The sequence below is a fragment of the Neofelis nebulosa genome, chromosome 1 (genome assembly GCF_028018385.1).
Source record: "Neofelis nebulosa isolate mNeoNeb1 chromosome 1, mNeoNeb1.pri, whole genome shotgun sequence".
NCBI lineage: Eukaryota > Metazoa > Chordata > Mammalia > Carnivora > Felidae > Neofelis > Neofelis nebulosa.
Genome location: NC_080782.1, coordinates 231,712,698 through 231,733,895, shown reverse-complemented (window position 1 = coordinate 231,733,895; position 21,198 = coordinate 231,712,698). Strand labels below are relative to the sequence as shown.

The 21,198-nt window shown below is 40.9% G+C and overlaps 1 protein-coding gene across 5 annotated transcripts in view; it reads right to left on the bottom strand.

Moving 5' to 3' along the window:
- Window positions 1-21,198, bottom strand: part of STARD13 (StAR related lipid transfer domain containing 13) — a 185,296-nt gene that overhangs the window by 91,132 nt on the left and 72,966 nt on the right. The window contains exon 1 of one of the 5 annotated variants that reach the window (XM_058687792.1): window positions 10,832-10,885. The exons of the other annotated variants lie outside the window; for them this stretch is intronic. The gene's annotated coding sequence lies outside the window, so the exon portion shown is untranslated. Of the gene's footprint in view, window positions 1-10,831; window positions 10,886-21,198 lie in introns of those variants that run through there. 5 annotated transcript variants of the gene reach the window in all.

The following is a 21,198-nucleotide window of genomic DNA, read 5'->3' as shown; positions in this document are numbered from 1 at the left end:
GAGGTTTATCCAGCAATCTGTACTGTTAATTAACTTTAGCTGTCTACCAGCTAAGTACTCTGTGGCTCCATGGTGATTATCAAGCCAGTCAGAATCTCAACTGGGGCCTGATTACTAAATTTAATAGGATTATGCTTTTTTTCTTCTCAGAACTGAATCAAAAAAGTTCTTTTCAGCTGAGGTTTTTGTGTTGTTGTTGTTGTTGTTGTTTTCTATTAGTAAGTCAGTCCAGAATTATCCCAGAGACCTCAAAGATTGTTAGAGCTTCTTTTCACTTATTTGGGGGAAATGAAAGAATTCTTGCAGGGCTGAAGCAAGAACATAGAAACAGACTCCTCCTGGCCCTTCTTGCCTCAGTCTGGACTTACATTCAATGAACTCAACTCAGCAGAAAAGCCACAGGAATGGGGGCAATAAACACAGTCCGTGCTTAATAACTGGATAGATAAATAAATAAATAAATAAATAAATAAATAAATATTTAATGACTTTTGAACCATAAATATACTTCAGTTTTATAAACAGGTATTACTTTAAAATTGGGTGTTAAATGAATTTTTTTAAATAGATCTTAATTTAAATATGGAGGACTAGTTAATACTTCATGTTGGAAATATTCTGCTCTGAAATCCAGTTTAGTATGGAGACTAGCTTTTTTCCTTTAAAAAAAAAGTGTTTTGGCTGAATCTTAAAAAACAACCCTGATTTATGGATCTTGTGAATGTAGATTCTTTTATGGTAAGAAATCATAAAATAGGTTAACCAGCATTTGTTTTGGGTATGGAAGTATGTATTTATATTTAAGCATCATACTTTCAAGTATTTAACACAGAAATGAAATTGGTTTAACATAAACTAGGTATAACTTGTTTGGTTGTTAATGGAAAACTTTTCAAGTCTATCATGCTTTGTTAGTTTGGGGCAGAATATAGGACAAATTCGAAATAGTGAAGAATTAAGATGGAAAAAAAAAAAGGTTCTCAATTCCCAGATCTGGGTTTCTTTGGAGAAAGTGAAAATGGATTTTTTTTTTTGAATGATGAATGATAAACTGCTTTTTAAAAAGGAAATTATGTATGCTGTTACTCATCTTAAAAAATGACCATAGCTTCTATAGAGACTTTGATTCACATGTTTCCTGGGGATACAGCCCCCTCTTGTATAAACACATACACATACCAATATATTATGTGAACTTCAATCTTGTAGTGACTTCAAGGAAAAATTTGTTTTTATAAAAGAACTCACATTTTCCCATGCTTCTTCACTTCTTGTGCAACAACTTTTATGAGATTCTAGTAAACTGTTTTATTTATTTTCCTTTGTTCTTCCCTTCTTACTGGAAGAGGTTATCTGGATGTAATCATGTTGAAGGAGAATACATTCTGAATAAGGAGATGCTTTAAATCGACGGCCAACAAGTAAAACGCCCGGTCCTCCCACCACTTTGGATATGGCAACTTAGTTTTACTGGGTCAACACATTCATTTATTCTAATGCTGTCTATGTTCCCTCAAAGCAAGAACAGCTATTTCAGTAACCTCCTAGTTCATCTCTGCAGATTTAGCTGCTCTCTGTAACCCAGCTGACTAAAGTTGAAGTTTGTGGCAGTAGAAATACACTGTGTAAATCCCTGGTCTACCTCATCAAAATCCCTGGAGACCGTGTTGTGCTCTCAGCATACTACGCCATAACCCGCTAAATCGTTATTTGTATTCACTGAAGTATCAGTAAGCCTGTCTGGTGTTCCAGCCACCTGGAGCTGACAAATATTTTCCTAATAAGAGGGATACCATAGCAACCAGATTTGTGCCATGGATACAAACCAGGCATCATGGGGCTGCAATTTAAGGTGGGACGCAGACTTGCAGCACCCACAACAGTATTATTGTAAAGAGTGTCCTGAGAACTCAAAATTCAGTATTTTGGGGGGTTAAATTCTATAAACAGAAGAATGGAAATCACCCCGGACCCTAACAGAAGGAAGGAAGTAACTAAGATTGAAAGAGTTTGTGTTTCAAATCCATTTGTTAGAAGCAATGCCACCTTGGACAAGTTAACGAACTTTTCTGAGTCTCAGTTTTCTCATCTGTAAAATAGGAAGAATAATCCTGCCTCAAAGGGCGGCGGCGAGGTTGAAATGGGATGATATCTGTACCGTGGTTGGCAGATGAGAAGGACATGACAACTCACAGCTTTTATCATTAAGATAAACAGGGAGACAATGGATATTTACAGGACATAAGGGCATTGGTCTCCAAAACAGCATGCAGGTGAATAGATTAGAAATTCCTATCTGTGTTAATTTTAAATATTTTATTTCAGTATTTTAGATATTTTGAGGAATAAATTGTTATGCCAGTGTTCCACGTCCACGTCAGGATTTAATACAAGGTGCCCTTACTTAAGCTGCGCACCTGCATGGTGGTTTCTGGGGGTGGGGGGTGGGGAGCGGGAGTTAGTTATGTAGTGCAGAGGGCTGGCATTGGCTATCTCGTGTGCACGTTCATTTTCTGTACTGCCCAGTACCACGATGTACTGAAGTCTATACGTACCTAATTAAGAGGATATGTGGAATACACTGCTTACTTTTAAAGAAACTAACCCTCACAAAATGCACACGTAACGTAAAAAGATTCCTACAGAGATACCACGAAGAGATGATATTAATTACTAGCAGGAGTGGTCACCAAGCAGTGACAGAGCTGAACATGCCCACTCCCTAGCCCTGTAACATTCACATCTGCAAGGTAAGAACAATGAAAATATAGTTAGACCAGACAAGAAGTCCGCTAGAATAATTTAAAATGGTCCTGAAGATGATCTAAAAGTGGTATATAAGTAATTGTTGATCAGCTTTGGTCTTTGGGACTTGAGACAGTAAATGATAGTGGACCACGTATATAACTTACAAAATGCAAATAAATCCATTGGAAGTATTGCTCAAGATCATGTTACCGATAGGACCATACATTCGCAGACACATGGGGCCGCTGTGCTGGGGACCATGAGTACAGAGTGGGAGTACCATAGGACCATGTCTGACAGATGCTTCGCAACCATTTTCACAGTGTGGCCTGTATCACATTTGTACTAGGGTAAACAACCATGCTGCTGGAAACCCAAGGTCATCAGACAAGGCCTCTGGCTGTCCCAGGCCCTGCTCAGCCAGCCCAATGGTTGAGGAGCTGAGCATCTTTAGCAGACCTATAAACCTTTGAGAGTACAGCCACATCCCAGAGAGGCACCTAGGAGCACACTGCTTGGAAACTCAGTCCTACAGATAGATTTAGGCAGGGCTAATTATTGAAGAACACAGCTATTAGGTCCTAATGCACTCAACGCTATAGAAAAGGAGAGAGAAAGGGTTTTTTTTGTTTTTTAAATGGACCTCTTAAGAACCAGCCCACCAAAATGTGTCTGTATCACAACTGGGCTTGTTCTGGAGAAGTTACATATTTATGTAACTTACTAACTTATGTAACTTACTAACCTTCTCTTTCTTCTCCGTTGGTGAGCATACTCCAGTTCTGCATGGTCAGCGTTCAGCACAGTGTTCCTTACACAGCAAGTGCTAATATGTTTGTTGAATACACAAGGCCACTGTTAAGCTACAAACACCGTTCATCAGTCCTTCTACTCATGCCCAGTAAGGCTGTCCCTGGTTTCAATCCCCAGCCCTAATCCTAGGCTACCTACTCACTCTTAGCTGACTTCACCTCTTTCTTTGATGAGATCAAGACCCCCCTACAAAAGCTGTTTTAACACAATATATATCCATCTAGGTCACTCAATGTAAAACACCCCAAGTCATCTCTGACTCACTCCTTATTCACCAAACCCACCAGTCAGAGATGGATGCTTTCACCGAAGCAGCTGCTGTCTCTCCTCATTCTGCACAACCCTGCTGAAACTGGACAGCTAACTCGTGAGCACCCCAGGCTCACCCTACAGCAGAGCCTCTGCGTCTTCTGCTTCCCCTGTCGGATACGCTCTTGCCTCAGACATCCAGTACCCCTCATTCACTTCAAGTCCTCACTCAAGTCCCTTCTCCAGGAAGCCTTCCCTGGGTCCCTTTTCACAAAGTTAAACCCCTCACTCACACCACCCTTCCCAGTTTCATTCATTGTCTTCATTCATTGTCACTAAAATAAACACCGTTTACTTATTTATTTATGTTGCTCATTGTCTGTCTTCCCCACTAGAACACCACAAGCTCCCTGAGGGCAGGAAACTTTGTTTTCCTGTTTTGCTTACTGATGTTTCTCTACTACCTAAAATTGGGCCTGGTGCTCAGTCGGTGTCCAATCAATATTTGTTCAATGAATAGATGGACAGGTGGATGGATGGATTATTGCAGTGGACCTATAAATGGTATCATTGCTTCCTCCCCAATCCACCCTTCTACCAAAATATTCAGCCTCAATCACTACTCTCCTCCCAAATTGTCAGTAGCTATGTGCGATTTATGAAATGACATCTGAAAGCCTTTAGAGATGTGCCCCCAATCTCCCTTTACACCCCCATTTTCCAATGCAGCCATTTCTCCATACATCCTAAGGTCTAGTCACACTGGGGAACCATTCACTTATACTTGAACACACTGCACGCTTTAAATACTTTTTGTTTTTAGACACATATCCTTTTGTCTTGGAATACCCATTCTCTACTTTGCCCTCTACTGAAATCTATGGATATTTCCAGGCTCTGTTCAAATGTCATATCATCCATGAAGCTGCCTCATTCTCTGAATTACATTTTAAGCGTGTGTTCCCAGTGCATCACCTCATGCCTCTAACCAGTATAGAAGTTACTCTCCCTTGAACTGTGCCTGTACCTGCCCCCGAGATGGGACCATAACATCCCTGAATAACATAACATCCTCTGAATGGGGAATCCCTGCTCCTTTTTGCGGTTCCTTGGACACAGTAAATGACTGATAAAAGTTTGTTGAAATGAAATATATGATATCAGTATAGCTGTGGATTTTGTGACGAGGGAATTGTCCTAAGATAAGCATTTAGATCCTTTGTAGAAGGAATACGCCAATACCAAGTAAATGAACGTCAGTGAGACCGAAAAGAAACAAAATTGTAGCTTAAACAAACATGAAATTGGAGCCTTCAGTAATAAACTCTAAAGATACAGATATCTTATTTCCCTGCTGTAATGCCTGGCACAGAGAAGGCACTTAATTTGGAGTTTGATCCTCAGCTAAAAATAAACTGCTTTATTTAAACTGAGCACTTGCTATTGTTGTTTAACCATTTTGTGGTTTTATTCAAGTACTCGCAAAGCCTCAAGAACACCAGTCAGGATGCCTCCATGTTACATAAGGGTTAAGAAACTGTATCTCATCTGCTTGCTGGTTTCTCCTCCGCAGGCCTGTCCCCGTAACGTACACAACTAGTCACTGGCCAGGCCCAGTACACGTGGTCCAGTATGCAGGGTAATAAGCACATATGGAAAGAACAGCAGTTCTTAGGAGATTGTACAAAATCATTGTTTTCTTGTGGAAAGTAGAGAACCAATAATTCCAAGAAGCTTTTATAGCACAATCCTTGCTGAGACAGTAGAGAGCGAGTTTATTCAGATAGGGTCCTCCCACCCTTTGCTGACTGCAGAATACATAGGTCTCCTGCAAGGGCCCTCTGCAGAGGCTGAAGGGTAAGGCGTGCTCCTCTCGAGCCTCCTCCCCTCTGGTATGCTGATGGCCCTTACCCTCTTGCTTGGTATCCTGTAGGGCTACCTGGGCTGGTGGATTTTGAGTCCTCCTTCAGCTCGCAGCTTGCTCTCTCGTCTACTTCTAGCTCAGATCATCAGCTGGGCTCAGCTTAAGCTATATAACCGGCCAACCTTACCCCCGTGCTGTCTATTTCTGTGGGTGGAAGCCACTGGCAAGGTGTAGTAGGCTACGGCGCCAGCCCCGTGGAGACATGTCGCCTCAGGCTTCCACAGCCTCATGAGAACAGGGCCACTTCAAGGAGCTTTCCTGATTATGAAGCCTTAGGTTTTCTGTGGGATAAACCCCTCAGGACTCCACTTTCTCCTGCTCCCTCTACCCACAGCCTGATGCACTGACACTGCATGCTGGCTTGGCTGCAGCCCATGTGGGGACATGTTGAATTGTCTATTCATTACTGGGTTTGTATTCATTTTTGAACTTGGCATCCCTTCACCATAAAAACAGTGACCTTTTTTGAGGCAAGGGACTTATATCACTTACTCAGCAGCATCCCAAACAGGACCATTTAGAAAGGTCTTTAAAGAAGGCACCTGTTCCTCTACCCTTTTAAGACAGGGTGGGCAGGGGTTCTGAGGAAGCGTTCTCGCTCACCAGCAGTCTTTTGCCCCAGGCTCTTTACTGAGAGCTTCAGGGAGTGGCACCTTTAGTGGGGATGCATTCGGAATATTATTCCAAGGACCGAAAAAAGAAAACCTCCCCTCTTGAACAAAGAAGCAGGTGATGGATAGTATCTCTCGGGGGCTGAGGCTCCATTTATCACTGAAGCTGTAAAACAGAGTGGAGCTTCTAACTCAGTTCAGTGTTCAATAACCACACAACCCTGATATGATAGATCGGTTCCAGTATTCCTGTGGTTTATCTTGACATAACTTGCAGAAACTATTATGATAAAATGGCTTTACCTCCTCCAGTGATTCCATGCAAAAAGAGATTAAATAAGGGATTATAAAAAGCTTCCACAATTTACATAGTTTTCTTCAGAGTCATTTAACAAGTAGACTCAAGTTTCCCCTTTTTAACTGTTTTTAACCTCAATTAAAGAGAAAAGCTAAACCAGTTAGATTTCCATTTCTCTGCGATGGTCTATTTTTTAATGCAAACAGGTAAAACAGTCCTCTTGGGTCCCTCCTGATGCTAAATTTTTGTTCCCTCAGAGTTTTCAAATTTTGGCCTCGAAGGTTACCCTATGTTTAACGTTTTCTAAACTTCAAAAAGGGAGAGCAGGGGCGCCTGGGTGGCTCAGTCAGTTGAGCGTCTGACTCTTGATTTTGGCTCAGGTATGATCCCAGAGTCATGGGATCGAGACCTGCATCCACTGAGACTACACTCAGTGTGGAGCTTGGTTAAGATTCTCTCTTTCTCCCTCTGTCCCCTCCCCCTCTAGAGCTCTCTCTCTAAAAAAAATAAAAATAAAAAAATAAAAAAGGGAGAGCAGAAATTTAGAAGGCTGGTATGAAGTTGCTAAGCTTGATTGCTCTAAATATGCCCTTGGTTCTACGTAAAGTATCTAAAAAAGGCAGCCCTTAGGTCACTGTAATTAGTGTATAATTGATCAGGAAACCTTTGGATTATTTAGAATTTTATTCAGATTATTAAAATAATGCTGGTTAATTTGCCATTTTTCATAATATTTATGAATAATATCATGTTAAACATCTTGTTCAGAAAGCTTTGTCTACATTATTTTGTTTTGTTTACCACTACTTCAGGATAATTTCCTAGAAGGGGGATTACTGGATCAGAGGGTCTTGATAAATCCTGCCAAACTGCTTTTCAGAAAGATGCTTAGATTTTTTTTTTAAAACATATCTAGCCATAGATATATCAAGGATCTTTCTGAACTGACAGTGTTGATTGATAGTTTTAATTTTTAGTTAGCTAAGTGTAATTAGTAAGACTCACATATGACTATGTAGGTTAACCATTTATTTACATATAGTGCCTTCTGTCATCGGAGTCTCAGGCTCCCATTCTAAATGGGTCTATATACTACATATACTAGGTAGCTTTGGAGGATGAAGAGACTGATAAAAAATATGGAGAAAACATTTAGAAGAGCCCAGGGACAGAAATGAGCAGACTGTGGAGATGCGAAAGCACACGGAATAGTAGGGTCAGCCTGAGGGTAGGGGTGGGACATGACTGGCAAGCTGGTTAGTTATTTCCATAACAAGCTCTAGGGCTTCAAACATAGAGGGAAAAAACACACCCCTGAGGAGATCAGAAAAGGGTCAAGAGAAGCCTTTGAATGACAGGCAGGATTTTAAAGAAAGGGAAAATAGGAATATTCCAGGAAGCAATTAGTGACTTTAAAGTTTTCAAAGCGTCATCATATATATTATTGTGTCATTTGCCCTTAACAACAACTTAATGGGATAAGGTATACATTCTTACCCATGTTGCCTCAGAGGAACTAAGAGTCAGCAGGATTAAGTGACTGGCCCAAGGTCGGTCACACAGCTGAGTGGGATGGCTCACGGGGCAGCCGTGCTTCACAATTCAGTAGACGGTGCCCATGGGATGGTTTTGTTTGGAGCATGGTGGTCATGGCAGCTGATATTGACAGGTCTGACTTCTGACTTCCCACATCCTTCGCACTCTACTAAATGGCTATCATGTTTATCACGTAAAATGAAAAAACACTAGTGGCTCCTATCTTTTACTTTCAATATTTTATACACTGTTGCTTTTATTGGAATATGTGAGGGAGATTCTCTCTCATATATATACATACATATATATGTATGTATATATATATCATATGAAGCTAAGCATACCTATGCATGTATGTATTTATTTAAATATGACATATATGGATATATCAAATGTAAGAAAATATTAGGTACCCGAATTTGCACTATCATCCATTTTCCTCATATTGGGAGTTGAAAAAATTGTATATATATTTAACTATACTAAATCGAAGTAGTATTGCACCAATTTGAACCCAACTGCTAAAACTTCAACCTGTTGGAGGAAATTCCTGGTATTCCACAATGCCGGAATTGTGGTGAGAGAATCAAAGAATAATTTCACATAGAGACAAAAGGCCAGTGCAAGTACCTTCAAGAGCAGGCTTCTGCAAACAAAAGTACTATTATACGAGACTACAGAATTTTGTTCTTAGTGACCCAGAGTTTTTCAGCTTTTTCGGTGTAGTGTAGTTCTAAGAAAATGAAGCCAACTTCATAAATGACACAAATACAAGACACATTGTAAATATCTTACTGGCATTTGAAACGTCTCGAGGAGGCATTTTAAGCAGCAAAACAGATTTATTAAAAGGTTAGTGATCGTCCTCAAGGTCGCCACGTTAGGTAGCGTAAGGGGGGGAGGGTGGCTGAAACCCAAGGCTTTTGACTGTTATCTTGGTCCCTGCCATGAGTTAAAAACGTCTTCACGAGATCTCACACGGGCACTGTCAGAAATGGGCAAATATCTTTCACACATTCGGCAAACAGGTCTGGATGCGACCCTGTCGGATGTCAGCATATGTTAGCACATGTGAGTTTAGCTCACACAGCGTATACTGGCAAATCTGACAGCCTCACATGCAGACACGAGTTTCGACATCAAGAGGAGCGTGTGCCAGAATTTCGCAGAGTATCCCGTGCACGTCTCTGAAGGACCGCGCGTGCTGCGCTGAGTCCGTGTCAAGAACCCTGCTCCTGAATACTTTTTCCCTCCCATTCTTCAAACCTAGACTAAGGGAAACAGGTTAAGCTCGGAAAAGACAGTGAGACAAAACACTCAACCTTCCGTTTATGACTTCCTCAATAAGAAAAGGCATAAATGTGGCACTTGTTACGAAGCGTGTGGAAAGGGCCCCCTAGAAACCATATGGTTGTCAGTGGCGGCACAGTCTCATTCAAAGGTGCCAAGAACACTAATGAGACGAGAATTTCAGCAAAAGCAGAAATAGATCAATACTTCTCCCCCACTCGCAGTTGTCCGCACCATCAGTCACTGCGCTTGCTCTATGTAAATGAAATCAATCAGCGGGGATTTCTGTAACATGCATACAACAGTTGTCTTCTAGGCTCTACCAGAAGATAAATGATTCCAGACATTGGACTGCAGCCATTTTCCCACACATGCTACAAAGTTCTGACATCCATATTGGGCCATCACACTGAGTGGTTTCTGCTCTTGCGAGTTTACAGCCAGTGCTTCTCCTTCTGGTTTGGACTAGACAGCCTGCTAACGCTGATGCATAAAAGTCCCCTCCTGCCTGTGTAGAACGAAGGAGAACTGCCTTTTTCCAACAGAGGGGCTCCAAAAACTTTTTGCTATCGTTCATATAAGCTTATCATTCCAAATCCCTATTTAAGATCCCTTTGGACGTAGACAAATCCTAGGCTACTAAAACATGCGACATATGACATCAAATGCAAACCACTTGGATGTAACACATAACAACAGACAACACAAGTCCAACCCCCTTTTAAAGCTAGTATGTTTAAAAATGTATTAAGCCTAAGTAACAGGGCTGTTTGGTATGGCAGCGTATGTTCTGGAAAAGGGTAGAAGGCTTTTTGAGAAAAGCAAACTAAAAGATCCAGAAGCAGCTTCCTTTAAAAACGATGTGAACACAATAAGGTGATGTGGAAGGCGCACAGAAGTCTAGGTCACACTCATGGCTATTTACTTAGCCGACCCCATGGAATTAAACATGCAAGAGATAACATTTTCTGCTAGCCTCTTCAATCTGAGACATGGGCACTTTTCTCACTAACTTGCCTTTGGGGAAAGATACAAATAATTTTGCTCATACTTCAAAACATTAAGAAAAAGAAAGTCCTGTGTCAGTATCTATGGTATAACCGAGATAAAAACAAATCTCTGAGGTTAAATAGAAGTAAACCAAATCTTGTAGTAACTTTCAAATGTTTTTCAAGTGAATAATCAAAATGAGAGGCACTGCTTTAAATTATAAATCCAGTTCTCCTTAAAAGAATGTCCTTCTAAATATCAAATACACCACAAAGAAAACTTTATATATCCGTCACAAAAGTCACAGTGCAAATAGGCAGTAACTGTTGTCTTACCCACCCCCGCCTCCTTTCCTATGGAATACAAACTTACTTTGTTTAAAAATGTCCTTAGGCTGTGCTGTACCTTTGAAACAAAACCACTGTCTTCTTCATTTCATTTTCTGTTTTCTTGAAAACTGCTCCTCCGAAACTGACAGATGGTGCCTCTGTCACTGAGTGTTTCCTCTTCGTTATCTCTGCCAGCTAATATTTCCTCTGTGCTTAGCTGTTGTCTGTGAGCCTGTTCCACATCATTCTAGCCTGATCAATGGTGTGCCTGGTTTGAGGTTGGTTTTGGCCCCGCCTCCAGCTCTAAGAGAAAAAACGAAAACTCACAGCTGGATTTCCTATAAATCCTCTTTTAAATCTGGCTCTGCAGCTATGGCACATACTAGAGGGGAAAAGCTGCCAGTCTGTCACAAACCAAGGGGACCATCCTCTCCTAGCTGCCCCCCTACACCAACGCCAAGCATGTATATTATGTAACAAATCCCATTTTAAAAACTTCCTAGGCCAAGAGGAAGCGTTGTTAAAGCAGGTTTATCTTTTTCCTTGCTTAAAGAGACTCAAAAGAAGATGCCCATGAATGAACCCGCCCCCCACACACTCACTATACCTCGCCCCCCGACACCCATCCATGATGGAATAATATTTAACATATTAAAACTGTGAAAACTGATTCCAAGGAGAAAATGCCAAAATAGTACATTACAAATAATTTCTATCCTAAAACACAGGTCATCATGCATATTCAGATGACATCTTAAAAAAAAAATTTTTTTTAATGCTTATTTATTTTTGAGAGAGAGAGAAAGAGAGAGAGAGAGAGAGAGAGCCAATGAGGGAGGGGCAGAGAGAGAGGGAGACACAAAATCCGAAGCAGACTCCAGGCTCTGAGCTGTCAGCACAGAGCCTGACGCAGGGCTCGAACTCACAAACCTCCACAAGCTGTGAGATCATAATCTGAGCTGAAGGCAGAAGCTTAACTGACTGAGCCACCCAGGCACCCCCAGATGACATTACATCTTAAGCAACAGGATTTGCTAATATTTATACTACCGATGAACTACATGAGTCAAGAGAATATATGAGATGCATTTTGGGGTCTAGTTGAGAGTTCTACCACGTAAAATAGAAGAGCTGAATGTGTAAACTAGTCTGCTCTGTAAATCAGTAGGACAGAGGGTACATTTTCCGAGTGACATATTCTGCAGGCAATAGTAATCAAACTTTATCGGGTAGAGGAGCTGAACATTTTTAGAGCAAATAGGTTACATGTTACAAAAATAAGGATTTGAAGGCTGTGCTGGAATCCAGAATCAGAAGGCCTGGGTTCAGGTCCTCGGACAGCGTCCTTGAACGGGAAAGGCATAGAGTAAGCCCTGGAGACCTCACAGGTGATGCAAGATTAAATTAAGACAATAAAGTACTTTGTTGTTATTATTCAACGTTTGTATTGTTCTTTTCAACAACAGAGAGAATATTAAATGAGTATAAATATTTAATCTGGCAAAGGATGGTACCAAAATAAATACTAGCCTGTGATAAAGAGCACTAGAGATAAAAGGATTCCGGGAATAATGCGCAGGGTATAAAGTGCATGCTGAGGACAATAGCAACTCAGACTTTGAATATCTGAACTCTTCGATAAGAGAGAATATGCAGGAAGCACAGGTCAGAGGGGGGTTGAGTAGTAAAAGTCTGAAACCTTGGCTCTCTTTCCATATCCTCACAAAAGAATATGGAACTGTCATCTGCTTTTAGTCCATAAGCCCCTTAAGGGCAGGGACATACACAATTGGCATTTGTTGAATAAGTGAATGAGAACTTGAACTAGGTGAGAGGTGCTCCCTCTAAGGGAGGGAGTATAGATTATTATGAGAAGCCTGAGCTTGAAAGTGGATAATCAGTACTTGAAGGTGGAGACTTCCTATGTGTCCTTCCAGTGTCTTCAAATGCAAGATTGGGATCAGTAGGCAAAGAGACTTTCTGGGTCACTGAAAGGAGAGGAGATTTTGTTCAGGGATCCCTGATCTGATCAAGCTTTCTACACTCCCCCCCCCCCCCCCCCAGTGACTCCCCTGCCTCCCACTTCCTCTCCTGAGAATGTCATCCTGCGGACAATGAGTATGAGTCAAAAGCCAGGATGTTTGTAAACATCCCCTTAATGCAAGTGCTTGGATTGTTAGGGTAAATTCCTCCTAAATGGGGATGCGAGTCCTTGCTTGCTGTGGCTGGCAAGAAGTCAGCCTTCTAAGTCTAGTAGGATCCTACTCCTTGTGCTCTTTGTAAGGGCGGCAGTGGACCCCAGGAAAAGGGAAGGCAGAAGAGATGGGCTCCTGTTCCCACCCTGCCTGCCACCTCACCGCCAATGCGTTTCTTCTGTATTTTGACTAAGTACACCGGAAAGGTAATCTACTTTCATATTAATGGCTTCAGGTGTATAATCTCTGAATTATAGCTGAAGGGCTAGGCCCATCTGGGGTAAGTGAATTTACCAATTGTGAAGATCTAATCTAATAAATATATTTTTAATGCCATACTTATAGAAGGCCTTCCACTAAACACACCACAGGATACATGCTTCCAGCTCTCCAGCTACCACTGGTTTCTAGCAGCCCAAATGACTGCAATCAAAAACAGGATCTGAGACCAGCAGGGGACAGAGGGCAGCTGTGCTTTGAGGGGGGAGGATCATGTCCAGGTTGGGGGGTGGGAGTGGGAGAATCCAGAAAACATGATTAGGGTGGTAGCGTTAAAGTTTGCGAAGGTTTTGCACAGGCAAAAACGGGGGCGGGGGGACACTTGAAAGAGGACACTCTTAGAGTAAAAACGATGAGCTCTAGGGCAAGGCAAGCTCAGGAAACGGCGAGGTATCCGGTTCTGCTGAAGCATAGGGACCTGGCGAATCACAGGGGATGAGACTCCAAAGATGGGCTGGAGCCCCACTGTGGTGTGGCCTTGAATGCTGGGAGGGGTGGGGGGTGTTTAATACTGAGTTCAATCATCAATCATGAGCCCTGGGAGGTTTGGGAACACAGGTGTAACATAATCTGAGCAGCGAGGTCTAGTAACCATGTTTAGGGTGGATTATAAAGGAGACAGCGGTAGACTGACCCACTACTGCAATAATGTAAGCAAGAGGTCATGAAGCTCGAACTTGGAGGATGAGGGTAAGGCAAGGAAGGGTGCTGGCAGCAACTGCATAGATATGAGAGTCGAGGGAGATGAGTTAAAGAAAATGCCACTTGGAAGATTTTTTCCAGGAGATATTTGCAGACATATATATGAACACATGTAAGTTTTTATTTCAGTATTAGTTGTAATTGCAAAGGACTGAAAACTGCACAATGCCCACCAATAAGGAACTTATAAATTATGGTATATTCATATAATGAAATACTGTACAGCCATTTAAAATATATATGCAGCTACGAGAAAAGCCATTGTAGAGTACTGACGATAGGCACCAGAATGGCAGTGTGTAACCATGGCAGAGGAAGAAAAATATTGGGGAGTGGAATATGCACTAGGAGGGGGCCTCAGGATGTGGATTCTACTCCCACATTGGCACCTGCGTTCCCCAGAATCAGGACAACCTAGATTTGTGCAGTGTACAACCTACTCAAATACATGTGGCAGCTATGCCCATGACCACCAACTCCAAGGTGCCAAAAACCTGCCTAATTCAGCCCTGCCCATTTTCATGGTCAGAAGCCCAATACCCAATGTGCCTGGGCAAATCAATACTTGAAAAAGGAACACCATTCATGTTGGAGACAAAAATACTTTTCAGGATTATACCAGAGAGCAAAGCAAATGGTCTGACATCCGAAGCTTCCCATTTTTATGAAACTCTGAGCACAAGAAGTCAGTTAGGCATCAAAGCCACATCTATGCCCAGGTGTAAGTGCATTGCAAACTCACAAACCAAGCACAGCAGTAATAATTGGGACTCATATGTTGAAATGCAAACCAGAACTACAATGAGATACCACCTCACACCCATCAGAAGGGCTAAAATTTAAAAAAAAAAAACACAAGAAACAACAGGCGTTGGTGAGGATGTGAATTCCTTTTTAGGAATCCTTTTGCACTAATAGTGGGAAGGCAAACTGGTGTAGCCATTGTGGAAAAGAGTATGGGGTTTCTTCAAAAAATTAGAAGTAGATCTACCCTACGATCCAGAAATCACACTACTGTGTATTTAACCTCAAAATACAAAAACACTAATTCAAAGGGATATATGCACCCATATGTTTATTGCAGCATTATTTACAATAGCCAAACAATGGAAATAGTTCAAGTGTCCATCGATAGATGAATGGATAAAGATGTGGTGTGTGTATATATGCTATATATAATGGAATATTATTCAGCCATAAAAAGAATGAAATCTTGTCATTTACAACAACATGAATGGAGCTAGAGAGTACAATTTTAAATGAAATACATCAGAGAAAGACAAATACATATCATCTCACTCACAAGCGGAATTTAAGAAACAAAACAAGTAAGCAAAGGAAAGAAAAAAAAAAAGAGAGACAAACCAAGAAACAGACTCTTAACTATAGAGAATAAACAGACAGTTACCAGAGGGGAGATTGGGGAGATGGGAGAAACAGGGGATGGGAATTAAAGAGTGTACTTGTGATGATGAAAAAAAAATAAGATGATAAAAAAAGAAAGAAAGAAACCGGAACCAGGTGAAGAAATGGTAATGACTTTGCAGAGAGGAGAGCAAACCTAAGTGCTTATAGGGAGGGCTAATGAAGAGGAGAAGATTCAAGAAGATTCAAGATTCAAGTAAAAGATTCAAGTAAAAGCTGGACCTCTATACAGTGGAACTAGCTCAGTCTAAGGGGCAGCTAGATCTGAGAGTCCTTGGTTCCATCCTCTCCGCAACACATGGAAAAGGTGCAACATATATGGTTTATGGAAATAACAGAATAGCCCTAAACTCAGGGACCCCTTACAAAGTAGGGCAAAGGTGAAGTAACAGATTAAGTGATATTCCACAGGCTGTATGGTTCAGGCCCCCCAGTTCCCTTTCTTCTAATTAGCTCTGGGACAGCAGAAACCAGGCTTATATCCCTGGAAGTTTATATATGGAAGCTCATTCTCTGCAGAGATAAAACACCTTAAAAAAAAAGATAGAGTCCAGCCTCTCAGAAGGGGTGCAAAAATTCAGCAGCAAGCCCTGGGGTCTACAACAGCCAGCTGTGGTTTGAAAGGGCACCCACAGGAAGGGTCTAAGGGGCTCCTTGGGGATTTTTTCTTTTTTGCAGAGAGCCAGGCCTGACGATTCAATGTTTCTCGTCAGCTCTAGAGAGAGGAACACATACTGAGGAACCAGGGACTTCACCGAGGAACACTGCACATCAAGGCAAGAGATGTTCAGATGTAACAACGGGTAGACAACATGCCTTGTGCACAGAATCTGCGCAAGAGCAAATTAAGAGTAGTATTTCGTGACTGGTGAGAACAGTATGGCTTCCTGGATAAGAGCACGCTAGTTCTTTAATGCAGTGAAAAAACTGCCTTTATATTCCAAATGCCTGGGTTCAAATCTGGACTCTGCCAGGTACAAGCTGAGTGAGTTTGGGCAAGTTGCTTGAGATCCCTCATTGTTAAAAGGAAAATAATAATATTCCTCTTGGGCTTGTTGTGAACATTAAGTGGGTTAATACATGTAAATTGCTGGGAATGGAGCTTGGCATAAAGATTCAATACTTACCATTCCATAGTTAGAATTTTAAAGCACAGGTGATTACGACTACACTTACAGGGCTGAATATGATTAATCGCGATTCAAGAAACAGAACTCTGCAAGAACAGCTAATTGCAGTACTCGTCTGTAATTTACTCTAACATACTTGGGTCTGTATGGTGCAGAGTTATGTGTGTGTCACTTGGGTTCAGTTCTAGCATGCTGCTAGCATCTAACCAAGCATTCAAAGTCTGAGATAGTCTCTCTGGTGTCTAAAGAGGGAGCTGCACGGCGGGACCTGCCGATAGAAGCCCCACTGGCACCACCACTCCATCAACAACTTCCAGTTGGCATTCTGAGCGTCAAAAAGAGGCTGCAACTGGTGAAAATTGTTACTGTCGCCTAGTGTGCTTGGCGGCCTCAAGGTATTCAAGAAATATGAACTGGCTAAAAGTATTTCAGTGTAAAATCCAGTAAGGCCTTTACCTGTGTCTCCGGTGACAATGCCCCAGTCTAAATCCCAAAATAGTCCTAGACATGTTATCAACATGAATTGGTCAAAAGGTTCTGGGGAGAGTAGATCATTTTTTGCTTTAAAACTGCTTATTTTGCTACCATTATTTACCAAAGAGAACCTAAGAGTTATGCACGACCAATGTAATCACTGTACGTTCACTCAGCCACGATTTCCTGGAGAGTTTGGCTGGTCTGACGCTGGCTACAAAGGTGACAGAATCTGTATTTGGAATCTGGGTGCTTGCTTCAAGCCTCTCTTGACTCTTTCTGTAAGGCTGTGGTTGAAGCATCTAGAAGAAAAGTGAAACACTGGGATTGCCTGCATACAGGTTATGTGAACTGATTTACATGTGGGGGTTTTGTTTGCTTCATAAGTGTCTGTATTATCTGGCAGAATTTGGTCCTATGTTTGGTTATCAATATGACTTGATTATGAGGTTGGGAGAGTAGCTGACCCTCTTTTGCTTCAAAATTTCCTCTTTGGCTACTATTATTTAGCAAAAAGAATCTAACAGTTGTGCATGACCAATGTGACCGTTTTATTTACTAATAAAGGCAGCATGAGACATGGAACCCATAGGACATTGAAGAAGATTAGCAAACATTCCAAAGTTTGCTTGACCAAAGAGCCCAGGACAAAGAGGTTTATTTTGGTCATATCTGCTTTAGTTATTGGATTCTAAGAAATTCACCAATCTCTTGGCAAAAAGGAATTAGAGAAAAAACACACCAGAAGGGTACTATATATTATTTATATTATGTTGTGAATATATTCATAAATATGAAAATACAGTTCCCATCCTGTAAGATGGGTTCATTCATTTTTTAATAAATTGTTATCTTCACAAAGAAATCAAAGAATATCTAACACATTCTAATAACTAATAAAACAACCTTCAAAATACTTTCCTTTACAATAATTTTAATTACACCAAATAATGCTCTGTAAAAATTCAAACAAAAGTCTATTTTTATTTACAACTCCTAATTCTGCTTCTCTCTCTAGAGGTTATCACTAGTAATAGTTTCGTGCCTATCTTCCAAACTTTATAGATATAGTCATAGGTCTTTATAGGTATATAACATATACATACACATATATACACATATATACATAAAACATACACGTATATGTCTACACATATATGTACATATACACCCATTAGGAAATTCTTTTTATATGAATAGAATCCAATTATATGCATTATTCAAAGACTTATTTTGTTTACTTAACAATATGTCTTGGAGATCTTCGGCTGAACAAATAAAGCTACTAGCTTAATCCGATGGAACCCAAGTGACTATTAATCTAATGTCTGATACCAGGGAGGCCAGACCAAGAAAGTTGCAGAGCTCCAAAATGGAGTCAGAAACATGCTTGTGCCTTTCTGGGTGAGTCACTTGTGCACCTGAGGCTGAGAGATCTGTCCCTGCTGTTCCTCTCTAATAGTTTTACATCCTGAGCAATATGGTAGGATAGATGGATAAATGAGTGACCACACAAACTCATAATTAAAAAAAGTTAATTGAATAAAAATTCAATTTCTTGACTTGTTTCAGGTGACTGTCTCTCTAGCGTGCACACAGGTATTTGGAGTATGGCTTTTCTCTTCCCCATTTTAAGCAGAAAATAAATACCACCTTCTACTGCTGAGTTAGTCTTCCTTACGGCAATGGCAATGTCAAATTTCCAGATTTGCATATTAGGTTGCTTGGGCGCACATGCACTGAGAGCACAGGCGAGAAGCGACATGTACTCGTCTGCAGGGGTCCCACAGACAGGTACAGGCACATGCAGATATGCACAATAAGGGTTTTGTGACTTCTCACAGTGCCTAGTGTCATGGAGCCCATTTTCAAGTTGCAACTTGTAGTTTTCAGGTTCTCAGGATACTATGCATGCCTCCAACACAATTTCAGTAGCAAACATTCCAGGTAATGTCGAAAACCAAACAAACGCATGTTTATATTGTGCTCTAAAAACAAACTCTCCACAAATCAAGCATTTAACATTCCTAAATAGGGATCATAATCTATCACATAATGTCTACTACATTTACACGCCTTTCTTTTTTTGGAAAAGAACGGTACCTTTCATCATAAAATTAACAAAATTTCACTTTGCTTTTAGTACATGATGTTTAAAATGGAGAGTTCTGTGAAGCCATTATGTTTTTAGATTGAGGCAACCTACCCCCACCTCTGATATATTCTAATTTTGAAGTTAATCAAGGTAATTGGCTCAGCTGCTTGGATTATTGACCCTGATCCCTGTTTTTTTTAAACTTTCTTTATCTAAGAAGATTACATAAGAAAAATCTGACAGCAGATCTGCAGCATGAGGACCCTCAAAATGCACCCGATGAGTAATGACAGCTGTACATGGAATTCAAATGATAAGAACTTAATTCCACATCATGTACAGCTTCAAAATGTCAGCGCTGTCTTATCTATCTGGATGTTCCACTGTACATACGGGATTTCAATTTCAGTATTTGTAAAATTCCAGAAGCTACACACTTCTGGCTTACATTACCTAAAGAGAGAGAGAGAGACAGGGAGAGAAAGAGAGAGAGAGAGATTGAGAAATAGGGGAAACTTTTCATCAGCAAAAAGCAAACCGTGCATTAAAAAAAAGAAAGATCATATGGATAAGAATAACTGTTGTAACTAATATAAGCGATGAAAGAAAAAAAAAATCTCCATCACGTCAACATCTTTCCTATGAATCTGATGCTCTGGAGAGCTAGTTGGCTTGTAGTTTCTGTTACCAAGGAATAAAACCTACCCTGGATCTCTGGTGGTAGGGAAGGTATGTGGAGTTTTGGCATTCAGCAGCCACAGACCAGAGAAAAGTCAACAGTGAGGCAGAAAGTATAAACTACCTGCTGGGGAGAGGCCAATTTCGTGCACTGTGTTCATGACAGTTCTGCAAGAATGGATTTGCCTCTTGGAATCTGGCACTACTATTCTTCAGGATTGTCTACTAATTCCATGCTTGTATTCTCCTTTCACCCCCCACTATCTACTAATCCTTGAACTGTAAACATCAAATCTTACACTGGTTTAAATTTTCAATGGTGTTATCTTTAATTCTGGGCAGAGAAATCCAGAATTCCTTTGTGTAACACTTAGCACAGAGGCTTGCTTTAATTATGATGCTAATGGACATCTACAATGCAGCCCCAGTTTGGGGGAACAAAGACCCTGGTCACACAGCAAGCCAGGCTGAGCACTTACTGAACTGAATTTCTTCCACTGTTTTGAAGATTATGTCACCTATCATTGCCTCATCCAATTTGTATGTAGCCCAGAGTTTTGACTTTTATTTAGGATTACCACCAAAAATTGGATTATGCAACGCATTTTCTACACCGCCCGCCCCCCACCCCGCCCCCGCCCAAAATCTAGTATCTCTTTTAAAGTTCATTTTGCAATTTCAGGGAAGAGGCAGGCCTAAAGTAGATTCTGAAACTATAATGAACGTCATCTTTTTACAACCTCCCAAACCAAAAGCACATTCCTCTTTTTTTTTTTTTTTTTGGTTCCTATCTGACTACTTTCTAACAACAACTCCACATGATTTGATTGAAGCCAACTTCAAAACCAAACTTGGAGGCATACTTATCTAAAAGGTTCAGGAATCCTAGGCTCCTAAACTTGTTTTTCATTTTGCTGTGAAGTGTGGGTGGCCATGAGCATTCCTGGCGGCTATAAGGCATTTGCTAATGTATTTGACTTTTAAAGTTGTTAATCATACTTATCAACACGGGCAAGCAGCACTGGCCACAAAAGATTAGCTACTCTACTGTAATGCTCCCCATAATCCGAACGCAGGAATGTCAGCGTGGACTGATAACTACCGCAGCCAGTTCCAGCCTTCAGTGACTTCAGACCTTATTAAAAACCTTAGCTTTTAATAAATCCCAGATTTTCTTTTCTATCACCTTACACACTCACATACACACACACACACATGCTCTCATGCGCGCAAGCACATACACCCCCCTTTCTTTTGCGATGGTAGCTAAGGATGGAACACTCACAGTGCTATTCACTGTGTAGGTTTTTTAAACAACTAGAATGTTCTTTAGAACACCACCCATATTTTGAGTTTCAAGGTGGCCTTTACTGTCAAGAGATTCAGGTGCTACTGACCTCATAAGAAAAATGTGTACAACAATCAGCAAGAG